Source organism: Manacus candei, unplaced genomic scaffold (assembly GCF_025592945.1).
Source record: "Manacus candei isolate 608988 ecotype Guabito, Panama unplaced genomic scaffold, ASM2559294v1 h1tg000014l, whole genome shotgun sequence".
In the NCBI taxonomy this organism is placed as follows: Eukaryota; Metazoa; Chordata; class Aves; order Passeriformes; family Pipridae; genus Manacus; species Manacus candei.
The window spans coordinates 31,723,429-31,750,327 of record NW_026138062.1 but is presented as its reverse complement, the minus strand read 5'-3'; the positions used below and the strand labels follow the sequence as shown (position 1 = coordinate 31,750,327).

The following is a 26,899-nucleotide window of genomic DNA, read 5'->3' as shown; positions in this document are numbered from 1 at the left end:
GCTAGTTGTGGTGGGTCTGGCTGAGGCGGAATTTATTTCCCCATAGCAGCTCTACACTGGTAGCTGGAGGAGTGTTGATAACACACCCGTTTTGGCCACTACTGAGCACAGCACGGTAACGTTCAATCGAGAGTGAGATCCTGGGAGGTGACACAAGAAGGCAGCTGACCCACACTGACCAAGGGGATATTCCACACCATATGAGGTCAACCCAGATATAAAAGCTGAGGCAAGGAGCAGGAGGGAGGCACTCATTGTCTCTGATGGCTGCCTGCTGACAACTGTTACACGTGCTGGAGCCCTGCTTCTCAGAGAAGTGGCTGACCATCGCTGCTGATGGGAAGTAGAGATTAACTGCTGGCTTCTGCTTTGTGCGCGCGCACACTGCTTTTGCTTTCTTTTTTTGCATAAATATGAACTGCCCTATCGCAACCCACGATTTGTGTTGTTTTCTTTTCCCACCTTACTCCCTCCCCTGTCCGGCTGGGAAGGGGAGGGACAGAGTGGCTGGGTGGGCACCTGGTGTTCGGTGAAGCTGAACCCACCACACTAGTTTTGCTGGCTAAGGACAGCCTTGCACCCATTCTCAAAACAGGTTTGCCTGTCTTGCAGTGAGTGAGCCTAGAAGCAGCCTCTGGCACAAGAAGAGTATTTGCTGCAAGGATACATGAGGTCCAGCACACTGGAACATGTCTGAAACTGTGCTGGTGGGGCTCAGGGAGCAGACAGGCTGCTGGCAAGATGTGTGGGCAGCTCCACTGATGGGTGGGAAACACATCACTGTGGCTAGAACAGCTCAGAGTGGTAGAGTCATGTTTCCTGTTCATCTGTGACCAGGAGAGGGTTCCTCTGCCTGAGGGTTGTGGTCAAACTGACCTGCTGTACTGTTTTTTTTAATATTTTTCACCTCCCTTCTTTGGGTCTGCCATGCTAAATAAAAGCAGTACCATTAACACCACACTTGGATGCACCTTTTGGTCCATTACTTTTCTCTTTAATAGCTTTCAGTGGCCAAATGAGGAGGTTCTTGATAGTGATTAAATGCATATCACCCATTTTCCTTTCATAGATCCATCAACTCTCTCAGCAGTGCAGCCTGTAAATGAAACTAGCATAATGGGTGAAACTGCACCTATTTATTTTTTTTAATGAAACAGAAGGTTGAACTGATTCCTCCCGATATGAGTGAACTCACAGGTATGAAATGCCCAGTCTGCAGCCAGCTGAAGAAACAGCATTCCTGTGCCTTGCAGTGACACACTCCCTGTTCTTGTTATCTGCTTGTCCCCATATGGACAACCATCTGCACCTTCCTATCAGATGCACAGCTCTCTGTTATCTCTTCAGTCAATATTGCTTCTGCAGCCTTGATAGGAATCTGTCTATGAAAACATGTTTTTTATTTACCTTTTATTTAATGAAGAACTTTACTGAGATATTGGAAAATTCCTCTAAGCACTGAACTGAATTGATTAAGCATCTCTCTTAATAATTCGAAAAGCACAGCTATACTACAGGTTTTTTCTGCGAGGCAATTTCATTCAAAAATAGCCTCTTGCTCCATTTAAAGGTCTGCCTGAGCAGCAGCTGAAGTTAAGCTATCTTTAGCCAGCAGAGACCAAGTGAAGTGGTCACTTCTAGATGGGAAAATAATGAGTGGCTGAGTCCAAATCAGGTTTCATTAGTGGCAAAGCATCTCATTTCCATAGAGAAGTGGAAAATTCAGTCACAGGCTGTATCAATTGGCAAGGGACAGACAGGTCCCACATCAGTGTGCCAGGTTTTTGGGATGCCTTTCTGAGTGTGGCACATCATATTGTCCCTCCACTCTTCAGAGAGTTGTGATGTTCTTAATCACCCTGCTGGGGACAGGCGTCTGATTTTTAGCATCCCAACTCTGGCACAAACCTGGTGGAGGCGGATGCCTGAACTGCTGTAATGAATCTTGGGATAAGTGCTTCTTGAAGAATGCATAAATGATACATGAATCAAAAATAAATATGTCAGTCCTTCATGGATAGCTGGATCCTGTGTTGTAGTGCTGCCAGAAGGACACCAGCTATTAAAATCGTACACAGGCTATGTTAACTTCCAAGATCTTTTTAGGATGTCATACAAAAAGGATGCAAATTATTGCTGGAACAATCCCAAGTGGCAACAGAAAGCTGCCAACTAAAAGTGATTTATGGAAATGATAATGCCCTGTAAAGCTGATTGTGTAACAAAATACATTTATTGGAGGACTAGTAACCCATCTGAACAGCATGGCACCATCTAATCAAATATATAGAAACCATGGACCAAGAGAGTACAATGCTAGCCAAAAGACTGCTGCAGCACCTGCTGCTATGAATAATAAAGAAAGCATTTGCTTACAACTCCAGCTGTAACAATTTTGCAAGTGGAAGTGCCAAACAGAAGCCAAAGATAAATACACTCTGCTGATATAACCATGTTTTATTTGCTGAAGTATGTAAACCAGCACACAGAAACCAGAAATGTATTAGATGCTGTGTCCATGCCTCCCCACTTAGCAGTCCTGTGTTTCAGCAGGGCCATCCTACGTTCATCTATGTGAGCAAAGGTCTCCAAAAGCTTGCCTGTGCAGTACTACGCTCTGCTTTATGATCAGAGCAGGAGGAGCCAGTCCTATGAATGAGGCAAGTTCACCCTCAGCGTTGCTTAAGGGAGAACTTGCAACTAAGTGAAGCTCAAAGGGCTCCCCTACACTGCTAAATAAAAGATGAGGCCCAATTGGCATGGTCAAAGCACTGTACCCAGGTTTGCTCACTTGGCTCAGCAGCTCTGGCTTGTTTACAAACTGCTCTGCTTGGAGTAAGCCAGCTGTCAAAAAGCATGACCTCGGCAATGGGGATACCCTGTGCCACTTGGCCTTTGGTAAGGGACTGGTTCCCGAGCCACATTTTTATTGTCCTATAAAAAAAGCATTCCAATACACAGTGTTAAATTTATGGGTCCTGTAGAGATGAACAAGATGCCCAGAGAATTTGTTAGAAATAACTATCTGAATCTAAATCCCATCAAGCCAAATGAAAATAATGTCTCTGTTCAGCAGATATCCAAAACCAGGAACACCTTTAAGAGTGTGAGCAATCCCATTAAAGCCACCTTCACTTACAGAGCCATGCATGTGAAAAAGTGTATTTGGGCAAAGAGCAACGGGGGGAAGAAAAGCTGTGGGTCTGTTTGTGGGGAAGAAAGTGAATATGTTGCATTTATAAAGAACATGAAATGGCCTCAAGTTCTACCAGAGGAAGTCTTGATTGGACATTAAGAAGAAAGGGTTGTCAAGCACTGGAACAGACTGCCCAGGGAAGAGGTGAAGTCACTGTCTCTGGAGGTATTGAAAAGATATACAGATGCAGATGTGGCACGCACAGACATGGTTTAGAGGTGGACTTCACAGTGTTAGATTAATGGTTGGATTTGATGATCTTTGAGGTCTTTTCCAACCTAGATGATTCTATGATTCTGTGATTTTCCTGAAAGGCATTCTGTGTGGAAAGAAATTACTCAAATGAACTCCTTGGATTAAGTGGAAGTGAAAGTAGAAGCAAAACACCAGCATTACAAACTCAACAAGCAAAATAAACATACTCATCAAAAAACTGTTTCTCTGATGTATACATAATCTTTCATGGTTATAAGTGATCAAGGCATGGAACTCACCAAACAACTGGATTAAATGATTTAATAACATCCCAGAAAGCTTATTGTCACATAAAAGCTTTTTTTGTGACACAGAAGATGATTATGAAATGGTTGACTTGAACAACTTCAAAACCATTTTAATTTGCAACAGCACAGGGATTCTGGAATGGCAGCCAATCCCATAATATCATACACCATTTCAAAGAAAATAAAAAAAATAATTTTGCATGCAAGTCTTTTACTTCCCTCTTCCTCATCAACCCCTATTAGTTACTAGTTCTTTTATGCTCTAACTTCAAATATGCCCATATCTTCCACCGATATGTCAGAGTACCTGTCAAACTAACCATTCACTCTCAGGAAATCACACCTTCCAAATAAAATAAAAAAGGTGATTAGTGTACATGTCCAGCATGCAAATAACTCTTCTAGATATTTAATAAAAAAAGCCAGAGAATTTATTCAACATAGATATGGTATAAAAAATATCACTGCTATCAAATAAACCCTGGCATTTGGACAGGACGACTTTACATCTGCTGTTAATAAAAAAGGCTTTGGATTCTGTAAGCTTATGTTCTGCGGTGAACAAGCACTAGTACCACTCTGAAACACAACACTACTTTCAGAGGAAAAAGGATAAATCTGTATGACTTCTTACTGGTTCACTGAAAGCACTCTGAGCTGGGAAAGGTCTTGCAAAGTACAAAGATTGAAAATCCTGCTGGTTCTTCATTCTAGCAATTTAATAAACTGCTAGGATTTTAATTAGAGTGACATATAGACAGTTCTAAAGGAGGAAACCAGCAATCCACATGCAAAAATCCATCATCTGCTTAGCAGGTTTATTAGATCCTTTCAGAAAGATGTTGACAGAAGGAGAGAAAATCCTAGTTACCACTTCAAAATAAAATTCTACAGCCCAAAAAGGGAAGTAATATTATGACACTCAGCAATGTCAGCCTTAACTTGAAGTTGCCTGGCTCCAGCAATGAGATCTTCAGTCTGGATGACACCTCCAACTTCCCATTATTCAGCTAAGAATAATGGGAATATTGAAGTAATTCCATAGGAAACACTGCTGAGACCGCTGTGTCAGAAATTAGATTCCTCTCAGAGACTTGGCAGTGATCTTTGGTACAGGCTTGAAACTGCTGCTGGATTTTGATACTTATGATGTATCTTCAAAGGTTGACAACAGGGCTCATGATTTTCCTTTAAAATACAATCACTGCAGAGGTGTTTATTAGAGACCATGTTTAATATACAGCCTGAGTGTTATTAAAGAAGTCACTGGCAGCATGGAAGACAGATCTTGGTTGTATGAGGTTGTCTCATACCTGCTGCATCACAACATATTGGTCTCCTCACTATGTTAGAAAGTAGGAGGAAGGGGTAATTCTCAATTTCTTCTATTGAACTTGAGCTACTATGCTGCAAACAATTCATGATTGATGGGGTCAAAGAAAGAAGAGTAAGCAGTTCCCCAGTCTGCAGTCAAGCAAGTCCACTTGCTCATTAACAAGAAGTGTGACCGGCAGATTGAGGGAGGTGATTCTGTCCCTCTACTCCACTCTCATGAGACCACACTGGGAATGGTGCATCCAGCTCTGGGGTCCCCAGCACAGAAAAGACGTGGACCTGTTGGAACAAGCCCAGAGGAGGGCCACAAAGATGATTAAAGGGCTGAAACAACACTTCAACGAAGACAGGCTGAGAGAGTTGGAGAAGAGAAGGCTCTGGGGAGACCTCACTGCAGTCTTTCAGTACCTACCGCGAGGTTTCAAGCATCAAGAAGGATTCAGAGGATAGAGACATTTCTTTCGAAAACCCTAGACTTAATATTCTGAGTTGTATTCTAAAAAGGTGAGATACTGTAAATATTGCCTGCAGATATAACAGCATATTTAATCATAGTGAACAGCTGTTACAGAACACTTAATGAACACTTGAAAATTATTTTCCCTAGTTTAGTCTTTTAGTTTGCTAAATTACTTCTTTTTCAAGTGCATTTTACTGTATTTTAAATGGTTTGAGGGGTGGTGCAGTTCTCAGGGGCCACAAAAACCGTGTCCTAGATGGAGAGCATGTCTGCGAGCATGGAGCAGTTGGGCAGTGGGATCATCATGTCCTCCATCGTCTTGGTTCACAGATCCCTAGAACACGTTGAGCTCCTCCTTCACCAGGTCATTCTAGGGCTCTGTCACCTTCAGCATCTTCAACAGCTTCTCCTGGTTGCACCAGATGAGTTTCTCCTGGCCCAAGAGGCAGTCCAGGAGTTTGCCAATGGGGTAGGACAGAGGTAACATCAGCAGCATGAAGAACTTCGTCACCATGATGGTTTTTGCATCCATAGCCAGGCCATGCTGGGAGCACAATGCATGGGAAGTGATCTCCCCAAGAAGAAGAATCCCAGTGGTTGAAGCCACCATGGCGCCAATGATGGACCCAATGAGGTGGAGGAGGAGGATGGTGAGGGTGATGTTGATCAGCATGTTCCCCAATAGGAGTGAGCAGAGAAGATAATTCCCTTTCACCCAGATGCAAGCGATCCTACGGGAGTTACTGCTCTCCTTCCTCGTCCCGCAGTCGTAAATGTTGCGCAGCTCCATGGGACGGAACGTCACGAGCCCCACCTTGAGCCTGTGGAACATCCCCGACAGCATTAACAGCCCGCAGAGCAGCAACCGGGCCTCGCTGTCCCCTGTCAGCCAGGGGGCCCACGGGTGGCCCTGCCGTGGCCTCAGGCGGTGTTGTGCTCTCCTCCAGCCGCAACCCCTGCACGGTGTTGGCCGCAGACACAGTGCCGCCGGGCAGCGCCAGCAGCAGCAGGAGCAGCGGCAGGAAGCGCCCTGAGGGCAGTGCGGCCCCCACTGGGGAGCCGAAGGTGCCACCGGGGCTCTTGCCACCGCTGCTGCCCGCCATGGAAATAAAATTAACATACAACTACCTACAATTAACCTACAACTAATAAAATTAACCTCTACAACTACCTGAGAGTGTAGCCAGGTGGGGGTCGGTCTCTTCTCCCAGGCAACCAGCAATAGGACAAGAGGACAGTGTCTTCAGCTGTACCACGGGAGGTTTAAGTTGGACATTAGGAAGAAGTTCTTCACAGAAAGGGTGATTGGACATTGCAAAGGACTGCCCAGGGTGGTGGAGTCACTGTCCCTGGAGGTATTTAGGAAGAGACTGGATGTAGCACTTAGTGCCATAGTCTAGCAGACAGAGTGGTGTTAGGTCACAGGTTGGACTCGATGATCTCAGGTCTTTTCCAACCTAGTTGATTCTGTGATTATCTGTATTTTTTTTAATTTAATTTTACACCAAGATCAGTGCTGGTTCAAAAAGCACTGATATAAAAAAAAGATTTATTCAATTGCTTTCTTTTGTTTGCTACAAATCTGTATCTATTTTGGCTATGTAGTGTTGATAAAGTCCAAAAAGTAATGTGACATTTCTTGTGGCTGCAGTTTTGAAATCTTTGATCAAGTAGAAAACTGCCTGGAAACTATTTTACAGTGAAAGCTTTTCAATGACATATTGAAGAAAATGGTTTACAATAAGTGGAGCAGGGCAATAATAAAGTATATAACAATGAAAGCCATTTTAACAATGTTCAAAGTGAAATTAGAAGAAAACAAGCTAAAAGACTAATGGTAAAGGAACATGCATTTCAGTAACTGTAATTTATTATACTTAACTAAAAGAATTTATTAGATTACCAGACTAGGGAGATTTTTACTTCCAGCAGCTGCTAATATGATTTCAAAATGTCAAGCTATTACAGCCCTGGGGGTTATAAACCAAATTTTTATTGAGGAGGATTTGGTTCCAACACATGAGGAGCAGCCAATTGTGGTGAGCATTAGGGTGTGCCTCTACAGTATTTTTTACAATATTAACCCAATGCAGTTGCTCATTTTGCCATCAGATTGGAAGATGCCATTGATCCCTGTGGTTTAGCTGGCCATGACTATTCATCTTGCACCAGCCCTGGCACTCATCTTGACAAATGGGAAACAAAAGCAGCAGAACGTTAATGTTATCCCAAAACAGTTTCTATTGTTTAATTTGTTGCTTTCATCACAAGAGCTCCATTACAGCTCCATTTCCTCTGACATGTTGCTCTGATGCAAGCACTTTGTTTGATACTCTGTAATCTTGGTTTTTTGATGTCATCCATTCTACATTACCTTTGCTTTTCCTATAATTTCCCCTCTGGGATAACATGACCGCTTTTGCTGTTCTGTGGTTTTGAAGAGTGAACTATCTGGCCTCCTAAATTTGGCCCCAGTACAACTAGCTGAAATCTGAACATGAAAATTTTCCTATTATTTAATGAATAGCAAAAAGCCTCTGTGTTGACAAGAGCCCCTTTGTTGCTGACTATGGCATACCACATATGCAGGTATGCTCAGATACCACCATTCACGTTATGGTAAAAAAATGTTGCAGTAGTTTGCAACTGATGCACAAATCCCACAGAAGGACGAGACCAATAATACTGGAATCAGGAGAAGTGATAAGCTGGAGCTTGCAATTATTAAGAAGATGCCTACATCCTATGAAATATCCTAACCTCCATCTGCTCCCTTATCTCTATAACAGCCATAACCATACTAATATTTATTATCTGAGAACCCTTTGCATCCAAATGAAAAGTAATACCGCCAGAACTAACTAGCACTAACATTTAGAGATGTAAATATTTGTTCACGAAGCCTAGTCATGATGATTTAAAACACCAGAATGTTACTATGCTGTAACATATCCATGGTAATTCTCTTAAATTCTCAGGGATTCTATATTGTGTTTGTGGAAGTCCATGTCCTAATCAAAGCAGCTGTGAGAACAACTTATCTGTTGTCATTATTTTCCCCTTGTGGCCTGCTGGATATACCTGAGAGACAGAATACAGACGTCCCACTGCAGAAACAGATGCCCCTTGTCCCTTCAAGGTGACCAGTGCAGCCAAACAGCTCTGGTTCCATCCAGGATATAAAATGGTGATGTACCCCCCTTGTCTTTCACTTACATAAACTCTCCATAGTGCTTCCCACTTTTGTGCTTTTAAATACGCCTTAATAGCAGTCAATAGAACCTGACAGTTTGGTATTATGTTCTTGCATAGCTAGGAGTAAAGCAAGTAAAGGCAACCTTGAGTGTTTAGCCAAGAAAATAGTTTGAGGAACATGTATCCACGTTTGGTCTGCATGGTGTCCAGAATGTTAAGTTCATTCTGTCCAATTCCCAACACCCACCCTCTGGGATCACTTCCTTACAGGATACAGTTCTGCCACATCTCAGCAAATTTGGTTCTGATAAAATCAAAAAATGACCTGTTCATGATGCTTTCACCTTCAGAAAGTTCCAGGAGTACTTAGTCATTCTGAACTCTGGACTCTGCAGCAGGACTAACATCAACATGCTCAGAACTGTGCAAATATCAATTAGTGCTCAGCCCTGTGCTAAGATAACCAGCCATGCTTCTGTATAAACAAAGACATGAATAAAAACTGGAGATAACGCAGTTGTCACAACATATGTGTGGGAGTCAGGTGGAAATGTGATGGGGCAGAGGTGGGAGGAAGAAAGACAAAAAAGAAGAGCAATGCCAAATGGAGATGGACAAAAGTGAAGCTGAGAGAAGCCCCTATGTTTTACAATCCTGGAACAATACAATGAGTCACACATTGCTATCATTTTTACCTTCTTGAGTAGGAAGAGGTGCTGTATCTATTTTAAAGACAGATTGAAGTGGGAAAGGTACAAGAGGTCACACAATAACAAAGAGAGGCATGAGAGCTAGGGACTCTGCTATCCTGCCCTGGGAAATGAGTGACTGCTAAAGCAAACAGCAGTTAGCAGTAACCCATTGCAGAACATGAAAACCAAGTCTTGTGAGCTCTGGCTAGAGCTGTGGTGTTATTTTAGCTTGGCCCAGAGCAGTACTTAGCTGAGAATGAACTTCAGATTGCCTTTAGCAGCAGTTTGTTTGTTTTCACTATTGAGTGTCCACAGAAAAGTTTCATGATGGCTAGGCTCTAAGTGGATATCAGGTCACAGTCAATAAAACTAATCATTGTAATATAACCTCAAACAAAAATGCACTTTTCCCAGTAAACTAATGTATTAGCAATCAGTTAAAATCTTGGTCAATGTTTTACGATTTTTGAGGAAAACCAAAACAGGTTTTTTTTGTGGTCATTTTGCAGTAAAAGGTGAAGCAGGGATAAGTGAAGAATAAATTATTTCATTCAAAAGAGTTATTGAAAACTACAGAAATTGTGCACAGAAGAAGTATTCTTCCTTGAGAACACCTGTGGGAAATGTTAGGTAGCACCTCTGCCTCTTCCAGCGTCCCAGCTAAGGCTGATGCTCTTAAGAGAAGCAGACATGCTGATTAGTTTGTATCTTGTAATTACTTTATAGATTTTAGTCTGTGTAGGACATTTCGGCAAGGGAAACTTGCTGTAAATCCTTTTCAATCTGTGATAATTTTTTTTTCACTGCCTGTGTGCTTTTGTCTCTGTTTATCAGTGCTTTTATGCCAGATTTAAAGAAAAACCTTTTCCCATGCAATTGACATGCTTTCCCTTTGGGAGGTTTCATAGTTCTCCCTTTCTAAGCATGAACATAATGCCTTTCAGTATCACCAGCACCAGATAAATGATGCCATCTACCTCACTACCTCCACAGCCAACTCACACAAGACATGTCAGACTCCATTGCAAATTCTCGTGTAGCCCAAACCGAAGTAGTAGGAAACCAAATATTTGTGATGTGTATTGACTTCCATTTATTTTCAAAATGAACTCTTCAACCCATATAAACAAAGGGGAATGCATTTATGTGACAGTTGCAAAGTTAATATTTTCATAGAAAAGCAGACATTTAGATATTTCCCTTTGCAGTGGGGTTCATTGTCACCAAGTGCCCAGGTGCAATTCAGATAACTGCCATGTAAACACCTAAATAACTTCAAAGCTCTGTGTTCCCAGCTGCTTGCCTTACCTGCCAAGATTATGCACATGGTGAGAAAAGCTGGGTGAACCTATGCTGTGTTAGAAGTTGAGAACTCCTTATGCCCGTGTAACTAAGCACATTAGCTGTAGTGCAGCAAACAGACATATATGGTTTGAAATTATTTAGACAAGGCATGCTCAATGTTAATCATATGCTTAAATCCATTTATTTTTGTACACTAACTGGGCGTTGGGCTGTGTTTGACTCAATTCACTCTGGAGAGACTGGAGCTGAAAGCCTTCTCTATGACATACACTTATGCATCATAATCACCCCTTCTTCCCCTCCCCAAATAAATATACACACACATATATAGACACACACACATACAGATATGTGTGTATGTATGTATATGTATGTGAGTGCATGTGTGTGTGTGCCTCTGATTCACCCACCCTTCTAATTTTTTATCTTCAAAAATTGTTGAGGTTGTGGGAGAGCATAAATTTGTGTTCTCATATACTGAAAGTGCTACTGGCTTAATCTGTGACCTACAGCAGGTCAGTGCAGCACTGACAGAACAAAGGAATGGATCTTTTTCAGCTAGTCATGAGCATCTCCACTCCTACAGTGACTCTTGGATTACTGCTGTCCAGAGAAAACCCTTACTCAGTTTGGTCTATAACTTCTGCATCTATATCACTACTAAAATACAAGGCTAACTGAAAGCCAGAAGAAATAAGAGATGTTAGGGTATCCACAACCATAACCACATAATTTATTGTCATTCAGACATCACAAAATGTCTGTAGAGAAGCACTGACCTTGACTTTTCTGCATGATATCATGTTTAAAATCACTGGCAAAAGTCATCATGAGATACTTAGTCACCTGCATGCATCCTTCTCTGACAACAGAAGAGAGCAGAGATTTGTTAGGGACTGGCTCAAATTCTCTCCTCTCTCACTCATTCTCTCACACACACATTCCTGCATAGCCTGAAGCAGATTCAAACTCATTTCAATACATGTAGTACTGTCTCAAGCTATTTTAAAACAAAAAAAGATACACTTCCTGAAATAGAATAAAATAACTACACTCCCACAGAGGAGTTGTAAAATTGGCATGTATTACTTCTCAGCTGTCATGGAAAGCCAAAGCAAATATATTCACAGAATTATCTCCATACCTTGTGCTCCTATATGAAGAACTGTTTTTATGCTTCTCTGCAATGCAGACAAACAATTCATTTCTCTTCCTTTTTCCTTCTTCTTTTTTTTTTTTTTTTTTGGTAGCTAAGCACCATGACCTTCCTAAAAATATTCAACAATCCTTTTGTGGACAGCTCCACAATATCTTCACAGTATTACTGTTCTCCACAGCTCAGTAGGATTTCTGAACTGAATAAACTGACCTTAAAATTATGCGATTATAAAATGTTGTATTAGGCAAGTTTCAGACAATCAAAATAAAAAGAAATATTTCATAGCATTGCTTAACATTTATGACAATATTTGTTGCGTAATTTTTATACCACTCACATGCATATCATGGACTACAACTAAATGCTGTTGGAATTAATGGAAATTTTTCTATCACCTTTAATATCTTGTTGTCCTTAATCACTGTGAGACTAGTATCATCCTTCTCTGTTTTCTGTTCCATAATTCAAGTTAATGGCCACTGCTTAAAATTTGGTTTTATAGTTAGACTTAAAGCACTATTCATCTTTTGAAAAGCACTGATTTACAAAAAACAACATTGCTTCAGCTGACCTGAAATCAAGGTGGGTCTGATTTATATGAACTACAAGTCAGGTCCAACAAGAACAAACTTTAAAGTGAAAATTATTGTGTCAAATCTGAAAATGGAAAAACCACACAGTAAAGGATGTACCTACTGATCCACATCTATCTTCTGTACAGTTTTACTCACACAATCATAGCAACTAAAAATAATGCTAACTCACAATACAACATCTGAGCTCAGAAAGCAGTTATTGCTATTCTGTTTTAAAAAAGTATTTCCTACTTGATGTATTCTAATATTCCAGGAAAAAATTACAACAGAAACATTTGAAAAGGGCTTCTCAGTGGGCAAAACCTACTAATTAATGCAAGAAAGGAATCTCAGTTTCTTATGTCCTCTAGCTGGGTTTCTGGACTACTGTCAAAATGCACATCTGTCAACAACCTTGGTGAGACCAGCTGCTGGAAAACTGAGATGTCTGAGATGCTGAGATGTCTTTCTACCTTTACAGCTTAAATTCTGTTTCAGCATTGAGAGGTACATTTGAGTAGTAATTGTTTTATTATATTACTGAGAGGAGTGATGGTGGTTTTCCCAGTGTTTCATGGCGGTAGGATGATCTAGTTCCCCATTCCTTGGGACCTCCATGTTGTACAAAGAACAATAGCTGTCAGCAGCATCTGAACACATGGATGGGGCAAAAGCTGCAGGACTTTCCTCCAGAAGCCACATCTGAATCATTAGGTTGGGGGGGAGCAGATTGGATGCAATCGGGATAGTCACAGTTCTGGTGATCATTGTGTGAAACAGCCTTGTGTGCAAGACCTTAAATTGTTTGAGCATAAATATGCTTTTACAGTAGATGGTGGAAAACAGCTAGCATCAAATCATGCTTCCCTTTGCCATTTACACCAAGAAAGTGGAAGATGTTAGGAAGCAGAAGACTTAGGTAGCTCTCCAAAGAAAAAAATAATAAACAGAATAAAAGCATATATATATTAAAAAAACTCTCAAATAATAGAAAGAACAAAAATGTAAGAGACTCGATTTGCTATGTTATGGGACTTAAATGTCTTTCCAAGAAAAGGCCCAGAGGATGGCTCTGCTAGCAAGAGTGGCAGACAACAATAGCATTAGCAGTAGATAATCTGAGCAGTTTTTAATGGACTAGATTCTCAGTTGTGGTACATCCTAGACAGATTTCCAACATGACCCAGAAGCTGGAGCAATGATTTTGTACTTCATGGGGTAATGACATAAGAAGAAAAGAGAGATGCTACATTACAGGCATTCTGCTTCCTATGCTAGAACTAACAGTGACATGTATCTGAGGACTTGTCCCTACTGCACTTGCAGTAAGACAGGACCTTTGCATAATTACAGCTCTGTAGCCAAAGCTCTGTATAGCTCTGTAGCCAAAGAAGCATGTAAATTGTGAGAGGAAGAGGAGGGGCAGGCACTGATCTCTTCTCTGTGTTGACCAGTGACAGAACCCGAGGGAATGGTCTGAAGTTGTTTCAGGGGATGTTTAGGTTGGATATTAGAAAAAGGTTCTTTACCTAGAGAGTGACTGGGCACTGGAACAGGCTCCCCAGGGAAGTGGTCACAGCACCAAGCCTGACAAGAGTTCGAACGAAACGTTTGGACAATTCTCTCAGGCACATGGTGTGACTCTTGGGGATGGTTCTGTGCAGAGCCAGGAGTTGGACTCAATGATCCTTGTGGGCCCCTTCCAACTTGGCATATTCTGTGATTCTGTGAAATTCATGCAACAGAGTTTTCAAAGGTCACTGACCTCTTGACAGCTGACAGAAAAAACAATTGAGGGCTTTCTCCCAGGATTAGCTGTACCTCAGGACTAGTGGCTAGGTCTTGACTTAATCTAGGACTTACCATACTCAGAAGAGCTTGAAGGAGACCACCAGATACACAGACCCTTACTATGAGCTGCTAGAATTATAGAATATTTGGAATTTTGTTCTGCATATTATGTAACTTGTTTTCATCCCTTACAACAATAGCTGTGGCTTCATGGCTGCTTGCCATTTCAGGACCCTCCAGTATTTTCTGCTGTCTTTAAAACCCACTTATTGCTAGAAATACCTATCAGTGGTTTACTGCTGATGAAAAGAAAAAAAATCAATCAAGACATTCATTTAAAAAGTGAAATGTTTATGCTAAGCCAAATAAAACAGTAAAAATCAGACACAAGGATGTACTTGGGGACCGTGTATTTTAGCTCACCAAGTATAACAGCCATGCACAGTGGTAAGCCTCCTTATCATGTACATGATTAAAGAATGAGAATATGTAACTCTGGGCAGATGATTTAAGAAGGGAGGAGAGGCCTTACATATTAATCAACTGTGAAATTAAAGAATTATCATTATTTCACTGACTTTTTTATATTTCAGAATCTTAGTACCCCCTTAGCCTGAATTCTTAGCAATGCAAGCCCAACCAGGCAGCAAACACCGGGTGCATGTATCACCACAATGCACTTCCTGGAGTTCTTCCAGTTTTCATCTAGACATTCTTAAGGCTCTTTAAAGATAACAGTCTGATTTCTTGCTGTGTTTTTTCTAGTACATATTACAATATTTACCTTCAATCTATGTCAAATTTAATATAATTCATATCTAATCTTAGGCAAGCCTAAGCTCATTTTTATTAAATGCATTCTAGCAAGAATCTTTTTATTTTGGTAAATGATCAGACCATGACATTTCTAGGGTGACTTTTAAATAGTTCTGAAGGAAGGAAATAGAAACTTAAATTACATTCTGCATAAGGGTTTTCCACATTTGGTACCAGAACGTACCCACCTCTCTTATCTACAAAAGTTTTAGCGTTTTTGATCCTGTGTTGTGAATTTTCAGTACACTACCTGTCAGCTTTTTGATGGTCACAGTGGTTTTGAGTACATATTGAGAGTTTTGTCCATATGAGATTAAAGTACCAATTCAAGACAACGACATAAGAATGCAGCAATTTACCATTTCTGTAGTGGTGTATTATTTTATTACTTACATTACAAAGCACCTCACATTCAGGATGCAACCAGAAATAAGGTCACTTTTTTTAGGGGAACACATAATATGTGTTTTATCACTTTTCATAGTGATAGGAGCAGGGGCAATGGTGGGTTAGATGTTAGGAGGAAATTCTTTACTCAGAGGGTAGCGAGGCACTGGCATAGGTTGCCCAGAAAAGCTGTGATGCCTCCCCATTCCTGGAAGTGTTCAAGGCCAGGCTCGATGGGGTACTGGGCAACCTAATCTAGTAGGTGGCATCCCTGCCCATGGCAGAGGGATTGGAACTAGATGACCTTTAAGGTCCTTTCCAATATAAACCATTCTATGATCAGGATTCTCAGGTGCCTACTAGAGATGTTTACAATTTCTGAACTGATGCCAGTGGAAAATGGATACAAAAACAGATGTGGCCTTTTAGTTCTTCCCCTAACAATGTAATTAAAAACTGAAACATGCAATTTTGCATACACAAGGAAATATATATTTGCAGGTGATTTCAACATGGCACTGATTTTTCAACATACTCAGCAGTGACTCTAGATCATGAAGCACAAAATAATGAAAAAAATTTAAGAAAAAAAAAATTAATGAATTCCTGGCAAGTTTTACATTCCCCTTTAAAAAAAATTACACGCACCCTCCCTTCCTCCCTTCCCTCCAGCAAATTCCACTCATGTTTAAGATCAGATTATTTTTCTCTCAATTCCTCTTTAGCTGCCAGAGAATGACTCATTGTCAGATTGATCTAATTACAATTACAGATCTTGTTCTGGTGTTACAAGGTAAAACTAGGAAACATAAAGGAAAAGGTCAATACAGAAAGACTCTACAAGTCAGGAGATGTTAAACAGTGCCACTAGTGATTTCTGTTGATTTTTCTGTAGCATTTTTTTACAATAATGCAACAGAAATCAGTTAACACTTCTCAGATACCTACCTGAAAGTTTGGTTTTGTTTCTGTGCCATACCTTGCAGATTTTAGAGTGAAACAAGAATGTAATAGTTTACTAAAAAGGGACAGATGTAGTTATTGTTAGTAAAATAATAAAGATGAGCTATCCATGCTACACATGTATATGTTATTTTTAAAGATTTATACATTTGGTACCAGAGATAATTTAACACCAACTGTTCTTGTAAGACATTAGTAAAGTGGGGAATTTTTTCAAAAATATCTTTGCAATGTTTAACTTTTTAATATTATTATTCTGAAGATATTATAATGTAAGCTTTATGGTAACTTACAGGAAAAGGCATATTGAACATATTGTGTAGTGTCTGAGCAATGCATAAAGTTTATTACTCTAATTTATACACCTTGAAGGTAAAAGTATACTTAGAAAAATGAAACTCTTTTCCTGCAAAGACCTATCTGTTGCTTGCCTTTAAGCTTTTTCTAGGCTCCAAAGAGAAAGGTCAAGTCTAAGGATCTTGCTTTGTCAGAAAGCTTACTTAGTATTAGTAACCAAGAGCATTAAACTTGTACATTACTATAATAACTGTAATCATTTTCGTGTTTTCATATACTTCTAATTTTCAGGGAGAATGTAATTAGAGAGTAGGTATTTAACTGCACTACCCTTGCCACTGCCTTTATATAATGGCTAACATGCAGCTAAATATTTCACCCCTGAGAGTCTCCTCAATTTGTTCTGAGATGCTGACAAGGTTGTAATAAAAAGCACAGCTACCTTAACAGTTTTGCAGAGGAAACAGTTATTAGCCTAACTGAAATTTGGCATTTCAGAATCAGTTACCTCTGGTGGAGAAGTTCTACGAATACAACACTGATGCAGTAAGATTTTGGAAAAAGTTTTTAATTGGAATTAACAAAACAGGTAAAGTTCTAGGGCTACTGACTGCCTAAATTATTCACTATATTTCAGTCTAGTAAAAAAAATTAAAGTTCATAATCCCAGATAACAAGATTTTGCCTTTTTTATTTTGGAGAAGAGATATTAACTGTAACAAATAACATTATTTGTGAGTGGTTAATTAAACAGACATAATTTTAAAGGAGGCTAGGAACATAAGTGCAGGTCACCTCAAAATTTGTACTGTGAAGAGAGATCTGAACTCTTTTATCCACAAGGACATGCCTGTTATAGAACATGAGTGTCCTCAGCAGCAGCTAAGGCAGTTGCACAGAAGAGACTTGGTTCTCAGAACAAAACAGGATAAATGAAAATGAGGAGTCAAGAGAAAAATCAGAATTTCCATTGCAATATTTTTGTCATAAAAAATTAAAAACCAAAATAATGTAAGGTATAAATAAACCCCCAAACAAATATTGAAAATGTGTGATTAGTTTGTATATTTAACTGAAAATAAATGCTTTGATATTCCAAATCAACAAGACACCAGATTTTGGCACTTGGAACAAAACTTTGAGTAAATCTAACAGCACATTGCACGAGTGGGATTCATTTCATCTAGTAATAGGTGTCTACAATGCAAGCATTTACAGCTGAGCCAGTCATTCCCTATAGGGTATTGGTCATCTCACAAAATAATCTTCTGAATGAAGTGCTCTCTAAACGTGCCTGTTTTGGCCTTTGATGGGGATGACCACCTCTCCTTACATGTAAAAAGTCAGAAAACTCATGCATTTTGTAGAAACAGCATTTTCCACAGAACTGCAGTTGTGCAGCTTTTGCCTTGTTTCACTGAATAGTCCCATGAATGCCTGCAGTGGTACTACCTGACCTCTCTGCAGTACCAGGGTTTAGGGAAGGTACCTAAATAAATGTGAAAAATTTGAACCCAACAAAAAATGCAACAGCTTCATGAGAGGTGTGAATACTCTAAAAGATTATGTGAAAACAGACGCTAATAGACAAAGCTGCTGATGCCAACTTGCTTTCTTCAGTGAAAAACATATACTTGGTATCAAAGTTGTGTCTGAGGAGGCACTAGATGTCTGTGTAGATTTTTCAAAATACTTATATTTCCAACAATCTGAAACTTAGTATTTGATTTATGCAGCAGAGCTAGCCCTTACAAACATACTTATGGAATGCTTAACAGATGAATTACAGAGGAACTGACAGAAGAGATGCTGATAAATAAGAGGTGATGCCTCATCATGTAAAATAATGTGATAAAGCCTTAGCATGCTGACACATATTCTCTCCTGCTGTGACACTCCTGAGACATACCTGCAGGTCACTGGTCCCTACTACTCAGATATTATCCCCCTGAGACCCTGCCCTCTTCATATGTACTACTACTTCCCCCCTTTGTCTCCCCAAGTTCTTGCAGACACCTCCATCACATCTTCCACTGCAAAGGCATCAAGTTTCTTAAGACCTACCACTAAAACCATTTCAGCTAACCCAGCTGGAACAGGTTACAGCATCTTAAATGAGCAGCTTGAAAATGAGACCTAGGGAAGTAGTAGCTGGCCAGGTGGTGAAGTGTAGGAGGATAAGGAAACATTTGCAGCTGGGATAGCTACAGCAAGAAGAGGGTCTGCTTATTTTCTAAATAAATGGAGCAGTCTGTCACAATGACAGCTCAGTGGTACTCCACTCTCTGCCTTGCTCTAGCCAAAAAAAGCTTATGAGATGTTAGGATACGCACAGAAGGAGAAAGGAGCAGAAAGGAGAATGACACTGGTAACATGGTGATGTCTTTCTCTGAATTAGTGTGCAGTGTCACATAGGACATCGTGGAAGCATTGATCATCGACCAAAAGCAGAATCACAAACTTTGAGAGGATTCACAGAGGAAACAATCAGAGTTGTTAAAAACAATGGAGAGACCATGAAAAGTAGTAGCTCCTAGGAGGAAATTATAGCATGGAAGATGTTCAAAAGTGCATACATATAAAATGTATATCAAGGCCTCTATCTTAACTTAATTTGTAACCCAAGACCACAGACATCCAAAGCCATGAATTTTAAAAATGGGAACAGGAAACAGATTTTTCATGAAACAGGAAATTATACTATGGCACACATATATACAGGAGCTTTTCAGAGCTAGAATTTAGCAAATAGGCAAAAGCACTCAAGACACCATTGGATATCAGAAATATCCGGATTTACTATTTTTCAAGCCACTGCATTTTGGACGTGAAGTTACTTGAATAAACCTATTTCCACACAGGAGCCAAGTTTTTTGGGTGGAGGATGAGTTCCATATTGTTAGCACCATATTCCATGTAAGCCTACTCACCAGGCTATCCAAGTATTGATGCTCTTTGATAATTCTGTTTCTGGCCACCCTGAAAAAAGATACTGTGGATTTCATCCAAATAACAAGCCCCTCAAAATGTCTAGCAAACATTCAAGGAACACTACAAGGTACTTTAAGGTTATCATTAATTATAATTATGTTTTAAAGTAATAAATAATAACCACGAGTGAAGTACCTTAATTTTCATTTCCTTCATTTTTCATTTCTTTACTTTCCTTAGTAGAAAACACTAGATAATATGGGCTGTGCAACATAATCCACTCATCAAACTAATTACAGTATAAATTTCTACTCAATTTGTTTAACTAAGCATTAGTTGGAAAGTTCTTGGGAAACCCTTACCAACAGAGTGAAAACCTTCCTTTATATAAATCATTTGAAAGAATATAAGAAAGGAAAGAAATCTATTGAAATTTAGCTCTTAGAAAGCTGATGAATAAGCTAATCTGTTACTGAGTGACTCAATGTTCAATTGTTTAAAAATGGCATATGAACAAAACCCCAGGAGAATGCCATTGTTCTGAGCTATTTTCTTTTCTTAATTAGTCCTAATGCTATTTTATAAAACTATTATTCTCCCTTTTTAGATGTCTTCAATCTGAACACATAAATATGCAAAATATAGAAAGTAAGTACCACAAATAACTTCCAGAGTTAAAACTTGCACCTTAAATTGGAATTGCAGTACTGAGCAAATTACTGAATTTAGGCTTCTTTTAGGATATAAATTGAATATGTTAATTTTATTCATCAGAAACAATGGAACAGTGCACATACATACAGAATCCACCAGAAGTAAGGGAAGGTCACCAGGCTAATCACTTTGGCTTATTTCCCCTTCTGTACTCCCATCTGCCTATTTTCTCTGCAGTTCGTATTTAAAAGGAGCAACTTCAACGAAGTTAGGCCAAAATTTGACCTACTTTTTTTTTGTTCATTTTAATTAATTTCTTTTTTTTCTTTGCAACATCTCTGTTATTTCTATACCTTTTACTTCACACATGGTTTCTCTTTAAAGCCAACTAAATAATGTCACTTTTTGGCCACTGATGAGAAAACCTGTAATAGTACACTACTGAACCATCATCACCAGGGATGGATTTTTGCATTCAGATGGTGTCGTATGCAGGATGGGTATCTGTACACTGAGAAAGAGGTCACCTTAAGCCTAGATGAAACTAGAATTAGCAAGGCTGCAGATCAAACTAATAGAAGCAGAAGAGCATATTTCAAGAACACGGTTTCTTGGAACTGTATTCTTTTCACATAATTTTGTGCAAATAGATTCATTTCACTTCATATTAAAATGCAGAACTTTGCTCTGAATCCCTTCCTCCCAGGCCAGTACAGTCCATGTTATTTATTAATCAAAGACTGTGGAAAAGGAATTTTATCAGTAGGTGAATACAGTCGTTGGAGAGGAAAGAAAACAACCTTAAGTACAGAAATCAAATCAAGTGCCACAAAAAGTATTCTGTTCTGGTATCAGCGATGCCAACTTTTGAAAAGAATATTTAAAATTTCTCTGAGATGGAAATGGAGCCAAAACTCACTGCAGAAACAGACAAACCTGCCAAGTTCTTATAACAAAGCTCAAGACCTAGTAACAGGCCAATCTGCAAGTCAGTTCCTGCAACTGCTCTTGGATCAGTTCAGGAGTGGCTGGGATGCACAGATCACAACAGTTACCAGCTCATGAGGGCTCTGCATGCTGGAATGAACAGTGAAGAACCCAAGCTAGAGACTGAAATTGGAAGAGATCATAAACTACTGCTTTCTTCCTCAAACCTACTTCTTCAAACCCTGTTTTATTTTTTGGTATGAGTAAAGTATAAATAAAAATCTAACAAAGCTTTAATGAGGACTGAATACAGGACAAAGAAGAGTTTATGTAAGCAGACTTAACTGGAAAGGGAAAATAAAAAAAAAAAAAGCAAAGATTCTTTTAACTAACTGCTTTTAGATTTATAGGCCCCGCTCAGAAATGAAATCCCAGCCCTGATGGAACTGTCTTTCCAGCGACTTTCGTGCTTGGCAGATAAGATGCAGAGGGAAACAGTTTGAGTGCAGTTGCCAAACTGAATTTTGTGGGATCTTGCTAGGCTACCCTAATCACATTCATACCATCTTGCTTTGGTTTTCTGAGTCTCTAAGAAGCAGATTTGCAATGCAAGGTGGCCCAATGAAAACCAAAGGAACAGAATGCCTGGAAACAGACTGGCTCTGGAGCAGAAGAGCTGTTATTTCTCATGGATCCAAAGCAAAATCAGTATGTCTTTGTAGGTTTCCCACCAGCCTCTAGCAAGTGTTTAGCTCACCTGCTTACATTTTCACAGCTCACATGAGATAATCTGATGGTGACAAACTAAGTAGTTGGGGCTGGATTCAATTTTCAAACGAGTGTCATTTCTACCACTACTGGGTAAAGAAAAGCACAGCAGGTACTTTGAAAGGCCTTTCCACTGCACAGCTACATTCACATTTTCTCCAAGCAGACAACAATGATCTTTCCTGAAGGCTGTTGTGGTAGGTTCTAAAACCCTCCAGAAAAGAACTGCATCAGGGATCTGGATGAAAACGAAGGACTTAACAGAATCTCCATCCCTCTTCCTTGCTGGTGACTGGAGCAGACTTCTGCCCCTTTTATTTCTGAAATTACAGGAGTTCTATCCCATTTGGGCAGTACTATACAAGATGAGTAGAAGAGAACAGCCTGGTTCCTCCAGAGAAGGGGAGAGAAAAGAAAGATATTGCAAAGAAATGGATTCTTCATCTCTCTAGCGAAGCTTCAAAGAAGCTAAGCTGGAGACTGTAGATGTAGTAAAAAGATGTGGACAGACTTTATGGCTCTATGGTAGCTCTATTAGCTTCTCAGATAGTCTTGTCCAGAAGACAAGAGTGTAAGTACATCCTATTCTACAGAAAATTAATTTGATGAATTAAATCCCATAGAGCAGTTTCATCATTGTAGTCTTTCCTTCTAAAAAAGGAGAGCATTAAAATATTGTGTCATGGTATGCCATGCATCCAGGACAGCCAGCAAGGGAAACATGAAAGAGAAGCTTTTTATTCTTGGAGAGGTACTATCTTCCATCCTCTTCAGAATCATATAGTTTCACAGGGTATGAAACCTGTCCCAGACAGTATGGTTTGGGAATTTGCTGTTCTTTACTGGAGAGATGCTAATGAACACAGTCAAAACTCAAAACATCTAGATGTCTGGGGCTCTTGCCAATTTGTTTGCTTGTTTATTAAGGAATAAGTTTGCTCCTCATCCTGAGAAGTTGCAGCAGCAACTGGAGAGGCTGCTGTATGGGGAACAAAAAGAAAATGTGAGTCACATTTGGCAGCATCTGCCATTACACAAAGCAGAAGCTGCACTTAAGCCAGTGCTTGCTAAAGCAAATGAACTAACAGAAATACAGTCTTATCCATCAGCATGACTTTATAGGTCAGAGCAGGCAGAGTCAGCATATCAATTTGATCTGGGATGCCATACCAAAAGACCTCAGGAGGGCTTTCACAGAATGATTCCAGGAACTCTAGAAAGGCCCCAGGCTATCTGAACTGAATAGCAGATGTAGGGATAGATGATACTCCTCTCTGGTACAGAATGGACTGCCTTTGCTGAAAATGCTACTACATATTCAAAGCAGAGAAAAGGTGAAGTCATGGCTGTCCTTTCGCTTCTTCCTGAGGCTTTAAGATGGAAACTGGGGCACAGGCCTGCATTTAGAAGCCTCTCTGCCTTTGACCATGAAGCAATCAGTCACAGTCTGGATCACAATTCAGCCTGTATCTAGAGTTATAGCCTGGAATCTGAAGTAGGAAAAAAATACCTACTTAGAAGGAAATTGTAGTGCTCCCTCTGCTGCTCCTTTTTTTTCCCAGCTACAAAGATTGAACATTCGGAGAGGTTGTATATCTCACTCAATAAAAAGGTGCTTTTACATAAAAATACTGCAAAACTTAACTGCATGAAACTCAGCACAGAAAGACCAAAAAGCAATGACCAAAATCCTGTTTTTCTCATACTAAAAATAAAACAAAAGAAATCTGAGATCAACTAACAATCCTCAACAGAAAAAAAGATAAGATAAAACACAGAATCATTGAATCATGAAGGTTGGAAAAGATCTTTAAGATCATCAAGTCCAACCATCAACCTAGCACCACCAGCACATTCAGCATTTAACCATGTCCTCAAGTTACATATCCACACATTTTTTGAACATGTCCAGGGATGGTGACTCCATCACTTCCCTGGGCAGTCTGTTACCATGCTTTACAACCCCTTCCGTGAAAATATTTTTCCTAATACTTAATCTAAACCTCCACTGGTACAACTTGAGGCCATTTCCTCTTGTCCTGTCACTTGTTACCTGAGAGAAGAGGTAATGAAGAAGACTGGACCTGAAGAGAGCTGAGATACAAAATATAGAGAAGAAAACTTTTTGGTTTTGCTAGTGCTATGTAAAAATAAGAGTAATAGCACTGACCCCTAATTTGGTGCTGAAAGTAGGTTTCCTAACCTGAAGAGACGGGATCTGTGGCAGATAGGTGGCGAGGGGCAGGGCTTCTCTGTGAAAGGGTGCAGACACCAGAAAGAAGGAAGGCAGGAAATATAGAGATGGGTATTCATTTGAAGGGATTTACTAATACATAAAGCTACCTTATTTCTGTTTGTGAGTCCCTGGATAGAAATATGTACACAGGTGTTGTGTACCATATATCAGTAAAACAGGAAGCATCAATTCTCCTGTACACGCATAGCAAACTTCACAGTCTACCACCACCATATCTACGTTGAATTTAAATCCACAAAGCAAGTTTAGTTTTCTGGATGTCTGATTATCTTATCTATTTATCCACACACATATTTATGACATCAATGCATGTTTAACAACCATTCTTTATGACTATATGCATATGCACATATGCATAGATAAATGAGAAACATTTATATCTTCTGGCCTTCCTTCCAGTTATGTAACAGTTAAGTTATGTATTCAGCTGTTACCCCTCTAAAACTGTTCTTCTGATCCTAGCTCAGTTACAGTTTGCTGCATCTTGTTTTCATTATGCTTTAAAAATTAAAGAAGTGAAGGAGGAGGGCTGTTAGAAAACCATTTGTTCAACGAAGAACCCCACAAAATTGAAAAAATGTTTTATTGAGCTTTTTTGGTAGAAGCTATGCTCTTCTGATAAGTTAACAAAGGAAGTTTCCTCTCTCTCCTGATGAAATGCAATTCCATTTTTACACACACACATAGATATCAAAAATAGGGGCTGGATTTCTTTTTAATATAAACATATCCAAAACCAATTAACTGTTGTACTGTGTCATAAATATAGTTCTGTTTTTATGTGTCATATCTTTTGCTGATTGAGTGCCAAAATCTCTTCTCAAGCATTTCACTTCTAATACAAACTGTCAGTATCCCCAATGGCATGTATTAATTTATAGATGAGCAGGATCTTCATGGGATTACCAGCTGTTTTTCACATCTATATCTTTTGCCAAGAAAATCTTTCATAAGGTTTTCTTGAACCACTCAATTACATGGAAAAAGCTCTGTAATGACCAGGCCTTGGCTCACCTTGCTCTCCTGTGGAAATACTATTAAAGCATAATTCTATGGGCTGGAAAAAACATACACGGGGATATAAGAGTTGTCTCTGAAATACTTGGCTCCTTGCACAAGGAACAGGCTCTGCATAGGGCCATATCTCTCTAGAACAATTACCAGTATTGTTGTCAGGATTATCATATTAACTACAGACAAACCTATTGTGTGAAGTACTTACCATTTGACATATAACTAATGTCCTATATTCCAAAAAGCTTTTCTCTGTAAATTTGAAAGAGAGATGAGATGACAGCAGGTAGAATGGAGAAAACAAAGATGCAATACAACTGTGCTTGGCTGGTGCATTACCGTGTGCAGCCCACAAGTGGCTCAGCTCCCACCAAGTTTTTTAAAACCAGAGTTTTCATAAGGTTTTGAAGGAAGATTGCTGCTGAGTCCTGGCTGTTTACAAATAATTTTCCTAAAGCATGAGGCCTCAGGTAAGAGAAGTCACAAAGGAACTTCCCTAAATCTAAGAATTTGGGATTAGGAAATGGAGAGATGGAAGGTAAGCGAGTATGCTAAGAAGCACATATGGTAAGAAAAGAACAGGTTATTAAGAAAGTTGCAAGTGAAAATAAAGACCTTACATTAAATACAGCAAAAGACAGAGGCATGGCTTTAAGAATGCAAAAAGAATATGACTGAAGTGATGGATGAGGAAAATGATCCCTGCAGTAAAGTTTGGTAGATCTGAGCGGCAGGACTGCACTCCTTTCTCATAGAGAAGCATTTAGTTCATTGGCTCTGCTGAATCCAAAAGGATTAACTTCTGTGAGTTAAGTCTCCTGTATCAGGAACTTTAGCCTGATTCCTGTTGAACTGCATTCACCTGAAGCATTCAGTGCTGGGCAGTGAACGTCAAAAAGAGCATAGACCAGACAAACAAAAAATTATCATGGATCTAGAAAATATTAATTGGAAAGGAAAATTTCATGGAAGTAGGACTGTTAATTTAGAAAGGAGTGGCTGAAACCTGAGAGCAGTTTCCAAATACGCCATAAGGGGAAAGGAAAAATATTTTTTCCACATCTAGGGAGGAAAAGAAGAAATGAATTTAAGGTGCAAGAAAACTTCATACTACACTTTAAAGAATGAACTTTTCAATGTTAAAATATAGTGAACCACTGGTTGCCCAGTGAGATTGTGGTGTCTCCATCATCAGAGGTCTTCAAAAATAGAGTACACAAACATCTCTCAGAAAGGACATAGATATCCCTGATCCTACACTGTGGCCAAGGAAATTAAGTATATAATTTACAGGAATCCCTTAAAGCCTTTTTTTGCCCTCTCTTATTCTATTAACCTTCAGATAAGTAGTTTATAACTCATAATACAAGGTATTCTTTATGACTTGATCAATACAATGAGATTTATATATAAAATTTTACATCTGTAACCTCACTTAAAATACTATTTTACAAGTCCAGATACTGGGCTATGCTTTTTAAAGTGTCTTTTACTGATTGAAATAGGAGTCAGTTAGAAAGATGAGACCTGAAACGGGTCATTACTCTTAAGGTCTTGTTTTACAACTACTTCACACGCTGACAGTGGGAGATGCAGTACAGAAGTTTTCCTTGCAATAAGATAAACAGTAAAGTTGTAGTCCCTGGAGCTGTGACAGAATGGGATAAGAAAGGA

General features: G+C 39.5%; 1 protein-coding gene across 4 annotated transcripts in view; it reads right to left on the bottom strand.

The window, feature by feature from the left end:
• STARD13 (StAR related lipid transfer domain containing 13) overlaps window positions 1-26,899 on the bottom strand; it is a 292,627-nt gene that overhangs the window by 167,155 nt on the left and 98,573 nt on the right. The window lies entirely within an intron of this gene.